The 18,161-nt window shown below is 40.3% G+C and overlaps 1 protein-coding gene across 8 annotated transcripts in view; it reads left to right on the top strand.

The window, feature by feature from the left end:
- Positions 1–18,161, top strand: part of LRMDA (leucine rich melanocyte differentiation associated) — a 1,033,502-nt gene that overhangs the window by 214,760 nt on the left and 800,581 nt on the right. The gene's annotated exons all lie outside the window — the stretch shown is intronic.

Genomic DNA, 18,161 nt, shown 5'->3' on the forward strand with positions numbered 1-18,161 from the left:
TGCCTTTGCTTCCCTCCCTGCCTCTATTTTTTCATACTCTCTGTCCTTGCCTTTCCTTTCCTTCTCCCACTAAGTCTGCTTACTCTGTCATGGCTAAATTATTTTTCTTTTTGCTAAGTGAGATGCATACCTTACTCTTGTGATCCTGGGAGAATCTTTTTGTTTTCCTAAGTCCTAAATGACCCGTCTCTCATTCTTTTCCCATCCCTGCGGGAATGTGTACATCTGAGTGTCTCTCTCCTATGTCTCTTTGTCTGTCTCTCTTTGCCTCTCCACACACACACACACACACACACACACACACACACACACACACACAATCTTGAAAGCACAGGATACACCTTTTGTGTTTCATTTATTGTAAAATATTGCACACATCTGTAATTATATTACTCTTAAAATAAAGCCTTCATCCACTCTTAACATCTTTTGATGTCCCTTCCCTGCTGACTCTATTTTCTCTTGTTCCCACTTTACGTTAATGTGAAGAGACAGTTGAGTAAATGCACAATGAACTTCAAAACCTAGTAATTGTTTTTCAGAAAGAATGAAACTTGCGAATTAGATATGGATTGTAAAAGAACACCAGGGCTGATTAGTGTTCGTGAGGGGCGCCTGCCGGACGGCTCTGACACCTGCCTGCCAGCGCTCTCCAGAAATGCCACCATTGATGCCTCTGTTCTGCCCATCACAGGGTTGGGGAGTGGGAGGGAGAAGTGGTGGGTGGGAGTTAAAAGACTGTGCAGTGAACCACCTTGTCAGGCTTGGCAGTGCATGGGACGCCTGACATAAAAGGCAGAGAGAAACAAAGATGAGTCGCATCCATTTTACAAGCAAACTCTAGTTATCTGTAAAAATAAAATAAAATAATAAGGTATCTTTTTTGAAAAGAGAGAATGAGTGAGTCTTGAAAGGGGTTCACCATGGTTTTGTGTGTGTGTGTGTGTGTGTGTTTTTTAAGGTTGTGGAGATAATGAGTTTTTTGAGACTTGGGGGAGGAAAAGAATTCACAAGCCAAGTTTCAAGCTGCTGAAAAATTGCTTTTAGGAAAGAAGAAAAAAAAAAAACCCTTTTCCATGCTAACCATCTGCTTGTGTCTTGTTTACTGCCCAGAGTGCCAGTTTGTGCTTATTAATCATGCTTACACAAGTATCTTAATTACTCCCTATGTAGCTGCTCTGTCTTGAACTCAGAAGTTGACCTTTCTCTTTTTATTCCTTTAAATCATTAATCATACACAATCAACGCCAGCGGGGCAGAGCCATGGAGAAGGCTACCCAGATTCTCACACCTCACGCCAGTCCCAAGCAGACAGGGAACGCCAGAGTGACTGCTTCGCCAGCAGCGGGGCGTATCTTAATTAATGACTCTGCTGTGTTGAGACACACGGGCTGGGGGAGGCTGCTCCTGCCACCACCCCTCGGCACTCCTCCCTGCTTCCTCACTTGCTGCCTGGTTTGAGGAATGACTGCTTTACTCTGCTGAAAACCATAAAGGCCACTGCTAGGGTTTTATGGTCCTGCACACCTAGGCTTTGGAAGAATCGAGGCACAGGCAAAGCGAACTTCTGAGAGAAGATTCTATTTACCATGAGTGGGAATTTTTACTAGACCATTTATTTACTTCTCCCATTTTGCTACGCATGTGAAATCTGTTGAGGATCCTGTTAAAATGTAAATTGATGATTCAGGATGTCTGCCTGGGACCTGAGCATGTGCCTTCCTAACAAGCTCCCACATGACACTGATGCTGCTGGTCCATGGACCACACTTTGAGTAGCAAGGAGCTAGACAAGTGAGGACACCCAAGGTCCTCCCTTCAAGCCTGAAGATAGTATGAGGGAGGGTAACTCCTAGGAATGTGATACATATGTTTTTTCCCCTTTCGGCTAGACCAGTAAGATTTTGGTGCATGGAAACAAAAAGAATTTCCACAAAAGTGACACAGATAGGCACAAATGTACCTTCTCCGGGCAAAAGATACACAATACAAAGATTGCCTTTCATAAGGAGGGAAGAGTGGAATTGGGACTTCTTTTGACTTTGACTTTTTCATTGAACTTTGTAAAAAAAAAAAAAAAAAAAAAAAAAAACAAACAACAACAAAACACTTAAAACAGCTGAAAAAATTCTCCAGATAAAAAAATAAAACGATTTCCAAAGTGAAATAATAATGATAAAGTTGAAAGAGGATTGTGGCTTGGGTTTCATAAGACTGTTTCTCTGTTCCAGTACACCAGACAAATTACAGGATGTGGAAGTAATTTTGTCTCCCCCTCCCCCAACTGTGATGTTTCTGCCTCGTGAGTAGGATGGGATGCCTAGAGATAAGAAACTGAGGGTCTCTTGTTTTTGCCAGGTTGAACCTTCTACTCTTAAAGGGGAAGAATTTCACCTCTCTGGCAAGATAGCTTGAATTTCTCCTGTCATTAGTTGTACACTTAAAAGCAGGAACTACGATGTGAAAAGTTGTATGACAATGATGTGCATGTCAGAATTTGGCTGATGCTCCCAGCAGTGATGACACAGGGATGAAACACATTCTAAATAGGGCCTGGGATTTGCCTACTACCTCATCTCAAGGAAGGAGGGTAGTTCCTGTACTGATGCTGAGGGTTTTGCCATTGTAATCCTTTGGAAAGAAACACAGGGAAACACATTTTAAGAAACTTTTGTTGCTTTCTATTTCATCTCATAGTGGGGTGAGGGTCAGGGTGGGAAGGGATTTGATTAAAAACAAAGTCTTAAGTAAAAGCAACAAATCCGTGTTAGTGAAAAATCACCTAATTAATTCAGATAAAAACTTTGTCATTCCACATGCAATAAAAGTACACGGTTAAGTGACTTTATTATTTACATTAAAAATTACTTGTTCGTGAAGTAAAAAAAAAATCAATTACCCTGAATGAGGTGAATTAAGAAAATATTTCACCAGTGTAGCTTGTCTTTTCAACTGGCTGCCTTTTCAGAGTTTCTTGGTGATTTATGAAGTGAAAACTCTGTCTTGTCTCTGGTGAGGACGTTCTGTAGCCTTCCTACATAGTTTTGGTATTTGGGTATGTTCATGTTTTTTGGCAGCCTGGAGAAGATCCTGGATGAAATGACAGAAATACATAACTCACTTTCGTTTGGTAAAGTAATAATTAATTAGAACTTCTGGACATGAAGCATTTTGAGAACTGGATCTGGGCGCCTTGCATAACCATGGTCTGCTGTTAAACCCTTTATAGAAGACTCTCCTTGTTCTTGGAACTTTGTGCGGACTTGAGAGCAAGCTGATTTAAGTGTTGAGAGCCTGGTTTGGCAAGAGTTGTGTTTATGCTTTTCTCTCTGAAGGCTGTGGATCTGACCTCTCCAAGGAAGCAAAGCTATTTTTAGGGAAAAGCTAGAGTGGCACTTTCTGGGGGAAATTTGTGGCACTTTTCATAGAGAACTCTTTGGACAGGGTGGGGTTTGCTGAATTTTCATTAGGACCCTACTGTCTTTGGGCCAGGGCTCCACTGCTTCCATTAGCGGATGCCAGATTTGTTGTAATGGGAGAGGATACTATAGGAAGCTTATCAAAGCTCTCTGTTTAGAAAAGAGGGATTTTGTTGGTCTGGGATGGGAGCCTAGGAAATGTGAAGTTTTAAAAGTACCCCAGGTAATTTTAATGTGCATCCAGGGTTTAGAAATGCAATAAAAAATAGACGTAAGGTCTTACTCAGCTTGGCCTTTTTCATTCTCTAGCTGCTCTATGTTTCTGGAACCATATTACTTCAGACATGTTCAAGCCCTGAACACCAAGTGATGACCTAAGTAGGGCATCTGCCTTGAGATACCTATACTCTACAGAGAAGGGTGTTCTGTGGTTCCAAATTAACTGTTTTGGACTTGACTTTGCCCACCGTGTCCTGTGTCTGGCTTTCCTGCCTTTCCTGCCTTTGTTCTTGTCTACTGGCTTGGTTTGCCCTTTTAGTGCTTTCCTGAGCTTTGTTAGATGTATTTCTTTTGTAGATCTAACTCTGGGCTCACGTCTGACCCTAGTCCGAACGACATGGTGTGATAGATACCATAAGAAGGATGGATTTTATGGTGAAAGCTCCATGTAGAACAAAGTTCAACACTTGTCTTAACTATAGGGGTCTTCAGAGTATATACTCAGGTACATGTGTGTATATCTAAGAAGAGAGTATATAGTCTTACCCACTGGTATATTCTCATGAATTCTCTTTATCAGGTACCTTCCTATGGGTCTGATAATCCATGAAGTATACTTTGACCAATGCTATTCTAAACTCTGGGACTTAGTCCAGCCTCCACTCTGGAGAATGTAGCTGTTTCTATGCTTAGTCTAGACCACTGACTCACGTTCTGTCCATGAGCTCACTGGTTCCTTTGTGTCCCCTCTTTTTCTACCAGCCCTCCCACTGGAGTTCAAAACTGTGTATCACCTTGCCGCCTTCTTCTGACAATAACAAACCCCAAGTGGCCTAAACCTTTCCATTCCTTGTAAAATCAGGTAGTGGTATCATATATTCATTTAAAATTGCCAAATCCATATATTAGGTGCTAGAGAAGAGTTGAATTCCATTCTGCAAGAATTTATGAGTACCAACTCTATGCCAGACACTGGGTTTGGTATTAGGGGTACAAACTTGGTTGGTATTCTGACTTGCCTGAAGGAACTCATGTTCTGACAGAGAGCCTAGTGGTTTCGAACCTATGTCATACTGGGAAGGAAAGGATACAGGGTGCTTACAGGAGCTCCATTAAGGACACTAACCCAACTTGAGGGTTACCAGTTTTGTATCTATTTGTAAATTCATTTTGGCATTCTTCACTGTTGGTATGTGTGGTACTTGGAATTCTCCTTTCAACTGGTACATCTTACTGGTTGATTCATTAATGAATTTAAATAATTTACATGTGTTCATTTTATATTTATATAAGAGTCCTGATCTCATGTTATTATTTTTTTATGGCATGAACATTCCTATCTTTCACTGTAGAAACATGAATACCAGCTAGAGATATTAGCTCATGTACAGTATATGAATTATATTTCTAAAATCTGAAAAACTGAGTTTATACATATACACGGATCTATACAGGTATATATTTGTGCGTGAATATGTGTGTATGTGTATATAATATATAAACTATGTATATTAATCCAGAAAGATTTCAAACAGGTGATTATAGACCTGTGATCCACTGTTCCTTTCATTGTTTTTTTGTTTTCTTGGGTCAATTCAGTCACAATTAACTAAGTTGTTGGAGACAGCTAAAACTTAATTCCAATGAAAAAAATCTTTCAATTGTGAATTTTCAGGGCAAAAAAGTTATCACCTATAAGAAAATCAGTGAGAGTTCAGTGTATGGGTCGCTTATTCTTTTGATACTGTTCATCCAACATGCCGATCACATTAAGAATAAAACAGGTGCAAAAATGGGCATGAGGATTGCATAGCAGGACTCTGATATGGTGATTTTTAAGGCAAGTGATCCAGATTTATGTATGTATGTATGTACAGCAGTGGAAGTATTATTTTTTGGGTGCCTTATGCAGAGATTAAGTCTCCATTTAGGTAGGGGCATTTCTGATTATTATTGAAGGACTATTCTGACCATTCTGGTGATCTGAAGCAGCTGAGGCATTCCTATTCTTTAACCTTCTTGCTTTTTGTTTGCCCCACACTTGGGAATAGGGCTGTATAGTTAAATCCTAATGTGTCAGAGCCCAAAGCATTCTTAGCATGTTTGAATCCAAGCCCCTCTCTTTTCCTCTACTTGCACCCATGTGAGTGAGCAGGGGAGGGGCAGAGAGAGAAGGAGAGCCAGAATCCCAAGCAGGCTCTGGGCTGTCAGCACAGAGCTCAATGACACGGGGTTTGAACTCACAAACTGCAAGATCATGGCCTGAGTGAGATCTTGACCTGATTGGAGGTCAAGAGTCAGAGGCTTAACCGACTGAGCTACACAGGTGCTCCTCCTTTACTTTTAAACGAAGTAATTGTCATTTACTCACTTCCTTTTTAAGCTTATTAAGACCTAAACGTGGACTTACAATCGATTCCCAAGATTTGTCCATGGATCCTGGCTTGAGAAATAAATACTGGTTTGGTCGGTCAGTTATACACGTTAACTGCATTTAACTTCCTCTTTTCTGGAAGTTGAGTGAAATGAAGAGGAAGAGGGTGGCATAAGTAGACGTGGAAATCTGTAAAGCAGATTCTCCAAGTAGCATAGAACTGAAAGAATGTTTTTACTTTACTTTGTGCTTTAATGTAAGGCAACTTCCATTAGAAATAAACATTGGGAGTGCCTGGTTGGATCAGTCAGTTAAGCGTCTGACTTCGGCTCGGGGCATGATCTCACAGTTGGTGGGTTTGAGCCCCGCGTCTGGCTCTGTGCTGACAGCTCGGAGCCTGGAGCCTGCTTCAGATTCTCTATCTCCCTTTCTCTCTTCTCCTCCCCAATCCCTCAAAAATAAAAAACATTAAATAAAAAAAGAAGTAAATATATTGGATTAGTGCAATATTTATTATGTTCCTATTTTATAACACCAGTAAGAATGAGCTTTTAAAAATATATGTGACACCAAATGTATCCTTTGAGTGAGGTTTGGTTTTAACATGAGCGAAGGTCTCCTGCTGGACTGTCTTTTTTTTTGGTGGCGGGGGGTGGGGAGGGTGTTCATTTCTGTTGAGGGAGCTTTGGAGCCTGTATTGCTTAGAATCAGAGAGTTGGAGAGATCCGTAGAGATCTGGTACAAACTCCTTAAGTACAGATGAAGAAACTTTTATTTTTACTAGCATGTCCTTCCTGTTTAGTCTTTAAGCTAGGATTTTTCCAGACTTTGGCCCTTAATGCTAATCTGGGACAGGGTTGTTATGAATAGATTGTTGACAAGAAAGCCCATCTTTGGTCCATTAAAAACTATACCCCTGGGGCACCTGGGTAGCTGTTGGCTGAACAGCCAACTTTGGCTCAGGTCATGATCTTGTAGTTGGTGAGTTCGAGCCCCACGTTGGGCATGCTGCTGTCAGCGCAGAGCTTGCTTTGGATCCTCTGTCCCCATCTCCCTGCCCCTCCCCCACTTGCGCTCTCCCAAAAATAAACTGTTTAAAAAAATATTACAAAGAAATTATACTACCAACACTACCATCTGTCCCCTCCATTCCCATTTTCATTTTAAAATCAAATTCAAAGTCAAATGCAAAACTTCCAGAGCCTCTCCTGAGGCTGCAGAAGCAAATGAAGGACCGCAAAGCTGAAACTTTGAGTACTGAGACTAATTATGATCTGAACCATTCTTGTCTGAATTATTATGCAGTAACCCCTGCAACACCTTATATCAGGCTGTATTCTTATTTTTTTTGTAAAAGGCTCTTTTCCTCAAATAGACTAGAAGCTTATCTAGGGCTGGATCTAGGTCTCAAGTTTTATATACCTTGCATAATATCTTGGCAAGCACATGCCATCTTGATCACATGCTTGTAATCCAGTTGAGGTGGTTACCTGGCCTGCTATATTGAGGGTCTTCAGTTCTGCTGCATTGAGAGTGCACCCTAATTGATCATCAGAGTCCGCCGTGATCACAGACATGAGAGGTGATGGTAGACCACCCCCAGATCTGCCAGTCCTGTGCAGGTCACCAGTATACATTTATTAATTGGGTCAGTGATTTATACTGCTATTCTCAGATTAGTTCCCAAATGTAAATACCATGAATTCAGGGCTTTTTTGTCTGTGTTCTCCCCCTGCCGTCTAGTGGATATATCCCAAAGTCCTGGAACAGTGCCTTATATAAAGTAGGGGCTCAATAAATTTTTTTTCCAATGAATGAATTACTGAAAGGAATAGGAACTTGTATACTAAACTTCGTTTGAGTATGAACTTATAACTGGTGATCTAGCAATACCTAGTAAACAAGAGAGATTACCTCAACTTTTTAAAAGTATCCTAGCATAAAGATTGGGATAATGGGAATGTGGGAAGTCCAGAGAATAAATCAATTGGGAATTGCTACTTTGCTAATCATTTCAACAAAAAGGTGTAATGCATCAAGTGTATGCCAAGCATTCTGCTCCCTGCCCCCCATGGATTTAGAGTCTGGTAGATTCCTTCTTGCCCATGATGTGGTTAGGATTCTGTTGTGAGTCAAGTTTGTGAATATCTCTTAAATCACATAAGTGCTTAAGCAGTGTATTAACTCTGAAGGGCTTCCATTTTGCTGAATGATGTCGACAAGTAGTGTGCTGTACCAGCATTTTCTGCTCTACCCTGTTTAGCTCCTTACATAGTGTTTGGGATACCCACAAAGATATCTTTTGTTTGGCAGATCCTTTCATGTATGAACTGGTAACACCCCCATTTCTGAGGGCATGGATTTATTCTTTGTCACATTGTTGATGTTGGAGTCTTTAGTTGGGAATGATGAGGGATGGAACAATGCTTTCTCAGAAGATAGATCTTTCTTCCAGTGAGGTTCTTTGAGGGGGGGAGGTAAGAGAATGGGAATGGTTAGAGTCCCCAAGATGAAACCTGTCCTCCTCCTTCGACCTGAGCCCTGCTAGGCTGAAGTTCTGGGAAGGCTGGATAAACCACATGCTGCCTCCCCATGTTTGCATTTACACACCAGGGGTTGCATTTCTAAGTCACATAACATTATGCCTAAAATGTAAAGCCAAATTATTTTGTGAATTATCACAAACATTGATCTGCCCTTGACAGTACTTTAGAGTTTTGCAGTAAATCTGCAGGCTGATAGCGTTAGCAGGGTGTCAGTTTTTGTCACTTGTAAGCTTCCTTCCATCAACTGCAGTTTGAAAAGAGTCCGCCATAACAAAAGCATTGCTATCTCTTAAACTTGGTTTTAACCTTCAAAGACTAATAATTTATTATTCAGTGTTATGCCTCAGTACTTTTGGTGACAATCTATCATTTTTAATGTTGGTAACTTGATTTTTGTAATACAAAGACATATAAATAGGAGAAAAAGAAAATGATAGCTAAGTACTTTTATGGGTAGCAATCTGAATAGTGTTCTTGATGCAATTCATCCAACATTTATCTGCATAAATTATGGTAGTTAAAGAAGAGGAGCAGATGAGAAGTACACTTAAGGCCCTTTTTTATAGCAACATAAAAGAGAGCAAAAATTACATTCATTACTTTTTAAAATATAGCAACTCTTTATTATAGTTTTCATTCATTGAAAGCAAATGTCTTGTTAGCTAATGAAACATTGTGTGATGTTATAGATCTGGTGTGATAGTTGGGAGCAATATTTGCCTCTTCATAAAGCCTCACAGTAATGTCCCCACTTGGTCACTGGCCACTTGTTCTCAGAATATCAAGGGTATAAATGACCTTTATACAGGAAAAAGAAATCTCCTTTATTAGCAAAAATGAATAACTTGGAATGCGTGTTTACTTTGTAAGCTCTAAAGTGACTTTGAAATGTGCCGGCTCTCTCTTTGTAGAAGCCAAAGGGTCCAGGGCAGCACAGAGGGAAGAAAGCTTTAAGATCTTACGTTGTCACCCTCCCTTCCCTTTACCACAGCAAATCTTTCTATGACTATTATTTTTTATTCTCTAAAAACAAATGGCGAAGATGGATGTTAGTGGACCCTATTGTGGTCGTCCTAACACAGTGTGTGTAAATCCAACCATCCTGTGTTACACCTTGAACTTCCACAGAGATGTATGTCCATTATTTCTCAATAAAACTGGAAAAAAGGCAAATGGGAAGACATTACTAGCTTTTTCGTTTTCATTTGCTGCATAAATTTCCCTTGTAGGTTCTGCACAGAAATTGTGATGCTTGAAAAATGTGAGGTATGGCCATGCTGGAGTGTTTCTGGTGGGGAGGAGGGTTGCTCACAGCTGCCTTCTTCCTCTCCTTCTCCATTCCTTCTTCTCATCCTGGTTCCAAGAGGCCTCTGGGGGAGCAGGCAGACCGTCTCTTAGGTGCTGGTTTCTCCAGCTTGGTACGCTTGGGTCGTTAAGTTCTTTCTCCTCCCATGCTTGTCTTAGCTTAAGGCTTCTTTTGTTTGCGAAGATCTGAAATCAGGCCAAACAAGAGGGGAGAGGGCAGAGATAAGAATGCCTAAGGGAGTGAGTACCTTACCTGCTCCAAGGTCGGCTTCCTGACAAGCTAGGATCCTGTGGACTTCAGACTCTTTTGCGGGGAGGGGGTGGGGGGGGTGGGGTGGGGAATTCTGTGGATTCTTGTCTCTGCTTCTCTTTGTCTCTCTGCTTTTTCTTCTCTTCCCTGCAGATCAGCATGTTCCCTTTCCACTTTTATGTGCCCTCGTTTTTTCCCTAGAGACTGTCTGGACTTGGAACTTTATGTGAGGTCCTGCTTGGGCATGCTGTCTATCTCTGGTCCTGTTAACCTGGTGGTGATGGTGGCTTAGGAGGCTAAGAGCTTTATAGGGTTTCTAGGTCAGAGCTGGCCCACATCCATTCTCAGAGAAGGAAGTGAAGAGATTATTGGCCTTTTAATATTAAAACAATTTTTTAATTAAAATTTATTTTTCAAATTGTTTATTTTTGAGAGCGGGAGATGGAGTGCAAGTGGGGGAGGTGCAGAGGGAGGGAGACAGGATTCTAAGTGGGCTCTGCACTGACAGTGGAGAGCCTGATGGAGGGGCTCAAACTTGTGAACCGTGAGATCATGACCTGAGCTGAAATCAAGAGTCGGACGCTTAACCAAATGAGCCATGCAGGCGCTCCTTAAATTTAAATTGATTATCACAGTCTTCAAACATAAAAACAGGGTGGAGAGAATTGTATAGTGAAACTCTGTGTTCCCATCATGTAGCCTCAATACCTGTGGACATTTTGGTTTTTTATCCGTAAGGACTTGGCCGCTGCCTGATGCATAGAAGGGTAGTGTTCAAGCACGCCAGGATCCTTAGAACTCCAGTTGTTGTCCGCAAGGATTCTCATTACAGCTCCTCTTACTGAGTTTTCTTTGATATTGTAGTGTGTGCTTTTTTTTTTTTTTTTTTTTTTTTTTTTTTTTTTTTTTTTTTTACAAAACAGACCAGTGTTGTATGCACTTTCCCTTGAATATTCTGTCTCATTGTGTTTCAAGAGGACATGGTTTTACATGTACTGCTTGTGTACAAAAGAGATTATAAAGGTTTCAGACGTAAATCATTTTTTAAAAAGGACTTTCTCTGCTCCATAGCTGCCCTTTGATTCCTTCTCATTAATTTTTTTTGTTATTCACAAGAAAGAACTTTCTAACCTACTGGCTTCCTTTATGGGTTAGGTAGACCCCTTATTTCATTTGTGATGGCTCCATTTCCCTCAGGCTACTCAGGGACAAAAACCCAGAAGAAACTTGAAAGTAACACACATCTAAGAAATGGATTTCAAATTAATGGGTTCGAACTTTATTAGCATAATCTTAAAGCAGGTTATTTTATTTTCCTGTATGGTCACCAAGGAAGAATGTTTTTTAGTCTGAGCTGAGTGACCTTTTGAGACCTCCATAGTTTACCTAGACAAGTCTGGAAAGAGAGGCATCTAGGCAAACTGAGGATGGTGCCTTTGAGATTTTTAGGTAAGTGACAAAAATGATTCAGATCGTTTCTATTTGGGCTTGTCTGAAAGGCCTCTTTGAAGGCACTAGTATTCTCCCCCAAGGTATAGTTCCTTTCTATAGAAACCATTAGCTCTAACCACTGGGGCCTTCTGTTCTCTTCTTTTCTATGATGCTTACTTGTATTTTTTTAATTTCTACCATTCGCTTTTGATGTTTCCTACTTCCACTCATAGAGTTGCTTGATAATACAAACTGTTTGCCTTTTTACCTGTAAAGACTATAATTGCTTTTAAGAGATTACATGATGCTATCATAAGAATGATGCGGAAAGTATAGTTCATTTCATATTCTGCTTTTTTGTATCTTGTGTTTGGTACAGGACCTTCTGACAGAAGCCACATGCTTCCCCAGTGTATTGATTGAAAAAAAAGTGTGTGTGTTTGTTGGATGACCAGTTACATTTAAGAGGGTGTGTTTTATGGAAACTTTTGAGTGGATTGTAGGATTGAGGGTAAAACCAGTTAGAAGCATGCTGAAATCTGAAAACTGCTTAGGCCTTGCCAGATAGTAGCACATAGACTGTTAGAAGTAGAAAAGACCTTGTAGGTCACCTGGTTTAAAACCTTAAGTTTTCAGCTGAGGAAATAGACATAAAATTTGGTATTGTATGTCTTGACTGTGTAATTCAATAAATATAAATTGTTGAACGATGAAAGCCCTTGCTCAGTGCCTATGCAGGATGGAGTCTGTTCTGAGACTCTTGTTAGACCTAGACCCTTCCCTCTGGTGGCCCCTAGTCTTGGGGCAAAACATGGATGTAAAGCCATGTATTCTCTAAGGACGCTTTGACTCTGAATTCTGTGTTCCAGAATGATAAATTGCAGAGCATAAATGTGAAGCCAGCTCACAAAAGGGTAACAAATTTGGTGTAGAATATTTTTTTCTCTGCACTCTGACCTTTTGTGTCTGGGGAGGCTACTTGGGGCTGGGACCTCAATTGGACAGATAGTCAATATTCTTTCTTTATTTTCTCTCATCACCCTTTATACAACCCTTCTTTTTTTTTTAATTTTTTTTTCCACGTTTTTTATTTATTTTTGGGACAGAGAGAGACAGAGCATGAACGGGGGAGGGGCAGAGAGAGAGGGAGACACAGAATCAGAAACAGGCTCCAGGCTCCGAGCCATCAGCCCAGAGCCTGACGCGGGGCTCGAACTCACAGACCGCGAGATCGTGACCTGGCTGAAGTCGGACGCTTAACCGACTGCGCCACCCAGGCGCCCCTATACAACCCTTCTTTACAACTTTCCATCTTGTATCTTTCAAACCATTCTGTGACTTCCTATTCGTATCATTTGCCCATTTTTTCTACTCTGTTCTTAGTGGACCACTGGACACACAGTAGGAATGGAATAAATGTTTGAAGTAGAACTATCACCTTCTGTGAAGACAAAAGTTTGAGGATTAAGAAAAAAAACTGGACAATCTTAACAGACTTGTTTTCCAGCTTCTTTGAGAAAATGTATTATGTGAATAATACTTTGATGCTGGCCCTAGTTTTTCCTTGAACAAGTAAGTATTTAAAAATACCCCTACTTTTGTGTGTTGTGTGTGTGCATGCATGTGCACACAACTAGTAGTGTTAAGTTTTAAAGAAGATACTATGCCAGGGCATTTATTTCATTTGATTAAGCCATTAGAAAAGATTAGAGGTGTCTTCAGTTGTGGGGAGATAAGTTCAACAGGGAGCGGATTTCAGAAACATCTGGGCAACATACACAACACCTTATCTTTGAATGCAGCTGTTTGTATTTTTTTTTAAATATAACAGATAAGAATGATAAGGTGGAAACAGCATGTTTGAAAGCTCCAATTTCTTACATCTCATGCAAGTTCCTTCTCATTGCTTCCTTCAGATAAATAGATGGAGAATCGAGAGTTTGATTTTTCTTTTTTTTCTTTCTTTTTTTCTTTTTTAGAGAATATTCTCTTTATCTGAATAAGTGTCCTCACCCACTGATTGAATGGTTGCTATTTGAATCTTCTGTCTTAAATAAAGTTAATCTTAAAGAGGCTCCCCTGTCTCAGATAATTGTCCCTTTCTGTGCACTTGGAAGCAGTTGCATTGCTGAGGTTACTACTACCCAAATGAGGGTATTTTTATGATAAGCGGGGAGGGAGTCTTGTGGGTCAGGATTTCCTTGCCTTATTACCTTTGCTTTTTTAATGGTGCAGAATTGCAGAACTGCTAAGTGTTAGGGCTCTGTGGTCAGAAATTTCTGAGCTCAGGCACCCAGTTTCTGCATGGGATCAGTGGGTGGTGGGCACCAGGAGGGATGAGACAGCTAAGGGCTATGACTGATATGTTTAAGTGTCGTCATGGTTTTTATAAGGTGACCACGATGATGAGAAGGAGGATGATGATGACACCTTCTTTTTTTGTGGGAAGGGCAGCAAATCATTGAAACAGCCTTTTCCTTTCCACATATTTGTGAAGGATAAATCAATGTTGGTTTGGTGGCAAGCTTGTGTATTGATCATAACTTTGAGTCCTTGACAACGGTGGTGGGATCTTATGTTGTTGCTGTTAAACTCAGTAGGGTGGAATTCAGAGGGAGCTATGGAATTCAAATAAAGTCTATTATTTATAGGCATGACTGACACAAATGAAGGCAAAGCCCTTTACTTAGAGCAAATACATACTCAACACTGCAAGTGACAGTGTGTAAGCTGGATCTCACTTTGTACATTTACTAATTGCTCTTCTCTGCTGTGAAATGTTGCCCGTGGATCCAAAAGAATTGATGTTTGTTCAAAATCAGTTCCTAAAAGAAGCTGAGACCCTGGTCACTTGCAGTGTAGGCTAACGGGGGTTCTTGTGTGCAAGTGGGCAGTGTGGGCCAGCAACTTGACCCAAGTGTGCCTCTGGAGGGAGATTTTTAAACTATGACATAAGGTTCTTTGGACTAGGATGTGTATGCAGCCTTAGTGGCTTAGAAGATTTTTATAGAGTTAATTTCACAGAGGCAGCATGGGGCATTTCTAAGGGGCTGGGTCTGTTTCATAAAGATAAACATTTTACTTTGTAATCCATGTGCGTGTGCACACACACACAGGATCACATTGATTATGACCTATAGTTTGAAAAACCACCCATTTTTTTTTATTTTTTAAAAAAAAATTTTTTTTTCAACGTTTATTTACTTTTGAGACAGAGAGCATGAATGGGGGAGGGTCAAAGAGAGGGAGACACAGAATCCGAAACAGGCTCCAGGCTCTGAGCTGTAAGCACAGAGCCCGACGCGGGGCTCGAACTCACGGAGCGTGAGATCATGGCCTGAGCCAAAGTCGGCCGCTTAACCGACTGAGCCACCCAGGTGCCCCAAAACCACCCATTTTTAAAAAAATGTTTTTTTAAATGTCTCATTTCAGTTCTCAATTTTTCTCTGAAGGACAGGCATATTCATTTCATTTTATGGAAGCCTCCTTGGGAGTGTGGGTTATGTCCTTGGAGCCTTGTCAAAGTCTGATCTTATCGTAGTTATCAACACCCAGTGTTTTTTTTCTGCCCCTTGCCTCAGTAGTTTAGAACACAGATTCCCAAAGTATGGTCCATGGCCCACAGTGACCCACCAGTTTTTGCTGAATTGTAGAGTGGTACAAAGATGAAAGGCTTTTGAAATGTTCTGAATGTTCAATAACATGGAATCTTCTGAAAGGATCCCAGACTTTGACTCCAGGCTTAGCTTTATCTCTGACTAGTGCCTACATAGGTTCCTTGGTCTGTCCTCATTTCCGGACACGTGGCTTAAAGAATGTACTTTCTTCTCTGATTTCAGGAAGTGAATTGCTTAGACTTCTGAACATTCTTCTTAGTCTGTAGTCAGGGCTAACATGTGTCTAAACAGAAGCTGAATGGAATGTTGCAGGACAACTTATACTAAAGACCGTTTTTTAATTCTAGTATTTTTGGACATTGTTACACTCTCTAATTTCCATCTAAAATTTTAGTTCCTGGGGGGACTTTCTTTTTACCTTGAACTGTTTTCTCTCTGCACCTGACAACAATCACATCGGATCCCTGCAACAGGCAGACACACACTCACCATTCCTTCTCATTTCAAAGGCAACATTTCTTTTGGGGCTGCCCATAGAATTCCCTTTTTCTCCTGAGGGGTGTCTTTTTTTCCTTGGCTCATGATGGTATTTGGCCGTGAATGGTCATTCCTCTGTTTGCTCTGTTTACCCACTCACTTTTTCACCCTCTTTTCCAATATTTTTTTCCTATCTTTTTCACCTTTCTTAATTTTTTTTGGCATGTCTCTTCAGTAAATTCCCCAAAGGAGTGATTCTCCACACTCATGTCATTATATTTTTGGAGGGGGAAAAAAAAAAGACTTCCAAATCAGGCACCTGATGAGTAGATCTCTACCCATGAAGGAAGTGTGGCTCCTCACATTCTCATTTGCCACCCTTGGTCTCACCCTGCTTGTGCACTGCCATCTTTTATTCCATGAAGCCCAAGCTGTGAGAGCCTTGAGGTGTTTTTAGTGTGGTACCCCGGCTCTACCTTCACTGATATTTGGATATTTAGTGCATTGGAGCTAGTAATAAAAGTATCATGACGTGTTAACTTTTAATTTTCTCAGATTTATGAGGAACACCAAAAAGCACACAGTATCTCTGGAATGTGTTGGAGAAAAGGAGTTAGTTTGTCACAAAATTTATTTATTTCCATTGGAAGAGTGCCAGTGCCCTGTGCTACATGGAATTTGATTTGTTGCAGAACATTTCATTCCTCTTCAAACTGTGTATATTTGTTAATGACTTGATTTATAGACCAAGAAGAGGTCTTAGATATTCTTGGTGTGGGGATAGCCTAAAACAGTGACATCAGCTGGCTGTCAGAATTCCCATCTGGTTTCATTTCTTGAATCTGGAAGAGGGCTGGAGGAGAATTTTTGTGAATGTTTGGTCGGGGTGGGGGGGATGTAGGTGCAGATATCCCAGGTCAAACGACATACATAGGAATGAATCAAGGTTTAAAAAATAAAGCCTGTTCACTTTTAATGGTTGAAATTTTCTCAGTTACTTCATTATAAAAAGTTGCAGTTGAGTGACTCCACAATGTTTATTATTCTTGGGATACCTAAAAAATGCATGGAGTAGACACCTAAAAAATTGTATGTGAAAAATGGAGAAATGAACTGAGGACAACTCTAGCCTGCTTCTGTATGCAAAAAGATCACTCAGGCCCACACAGGAAACTTGTTGTTTTGTGTTTTGTCCTTCTCTGATAGTGGAGAAGCAGCAGTAATATTAGGACCAAATACCATTCAGTGATTAACAGTGTGAATTTTGGCTTAGAGTCTTCTATCAAGGCCAACTACCCACTGAGTTAAAACGCCTCCTCCTAAACTAAACATGGGGCCATCCATCCCTTTTCCCAGAGAGGTTGTTTTGTTGGTACCATTCAGTTTATAAAAATGTGAATAAAACACAAAGTTATTTTTGCCTCTGGTATTTATTTTGGCTTAATTGGATGGCAAATATTCAGTGTTTTATAACTATAAAATCCTTGTTGTAAAAGGTAGTGCTTGTCTCCCAAAGCTAAACTCTAGATGAGATCTATGGAAAGGGAAGAAAATGAGTTTCCCCTGTACGTGGACATTCATAGTACATATACACACATATGTATATACACGTACACAGAATCACACAAACATGCACATGCATACACGAACACATAGTTGCCTAGATAGACCTAAAAATATACATATTTACATAGCACGGTAATTTATTATTCAAACTAGCATACTTTGTAATGACTCCAAGAAAGTGGGTGCAGACTAGGACTCTCCCAGTCAACCTGGGATGCATAGTCACCCACTTAAACAGTACGTTGTCTTCAAATATGACAAGAAGCTCTTAATAAGATTGGTTACTCTGTTATAGGGATTTTACACATTTATTCCATTACCATCATGGTAGGGAGAAATTTAGTAAAGATTTCACATCCCTTAATGGAATTAGTCACTTTCTACTGAGGTGTTGAAGTTAATTCTGATGATCTCATCTATAGCATTGGCAGCATTATTAACAGATTTGCCTCTGTTGGCTTTCTCTAGAAGCCCTTGTTGTTTGCATTTTTTATAGAGGTAATTTGCTTTTTATTAATATAAGTCATAGAGAAGTTTGGCAACTGGGTACTCCACAGACATGCTGTTTCCTGTTCTTCGTTTACTTTTCTCTTGTCATCAAAATGTTGACAGCTGCATAACTCTTTTTAAAGCATTCATAACCTGACAGATATTACAGATATTTGTCATTTTACTTCCAGTAAGTGACAGCTGAAATTAGCTTTTCACAGTATTGGAGGATAGTGCGGGTGTAGTGAGTCCAGTCAAATTTGTATCACGGTTCTTTAATGTGTAAGTGATTGCGAGTCTTGTTAAGGATTGAGGACTGGAAAGATGTGGGTGGATGATCTGGTTATAAATGGTTTTGGGGTACACTGGAAAGTATACTGGCAGGACTGTGATCTCTCACAAGGTTGATAAGTCTCAGTGATGAAAGAATCCTTGGGACCATGTCCTAAAATCAAGTACCTGATGTTC

The sequence above is a fragment of the Neofelis nebulosa genome, chromosome 13, assembly GCF_028018385.1.
Source record: "Neofelis nebulosa isolate mNeoNeb1 chromosome 13, mNeoNeb1.pri, whole genome shotgun sequence".
Classification (NCBI taxonomy): domain Eukaryota; kingdom Metazoa; phylum Chordata; class Mammalia; order Carnivora; family Felidae; genus Neofelis; species Neofelis nebulosa.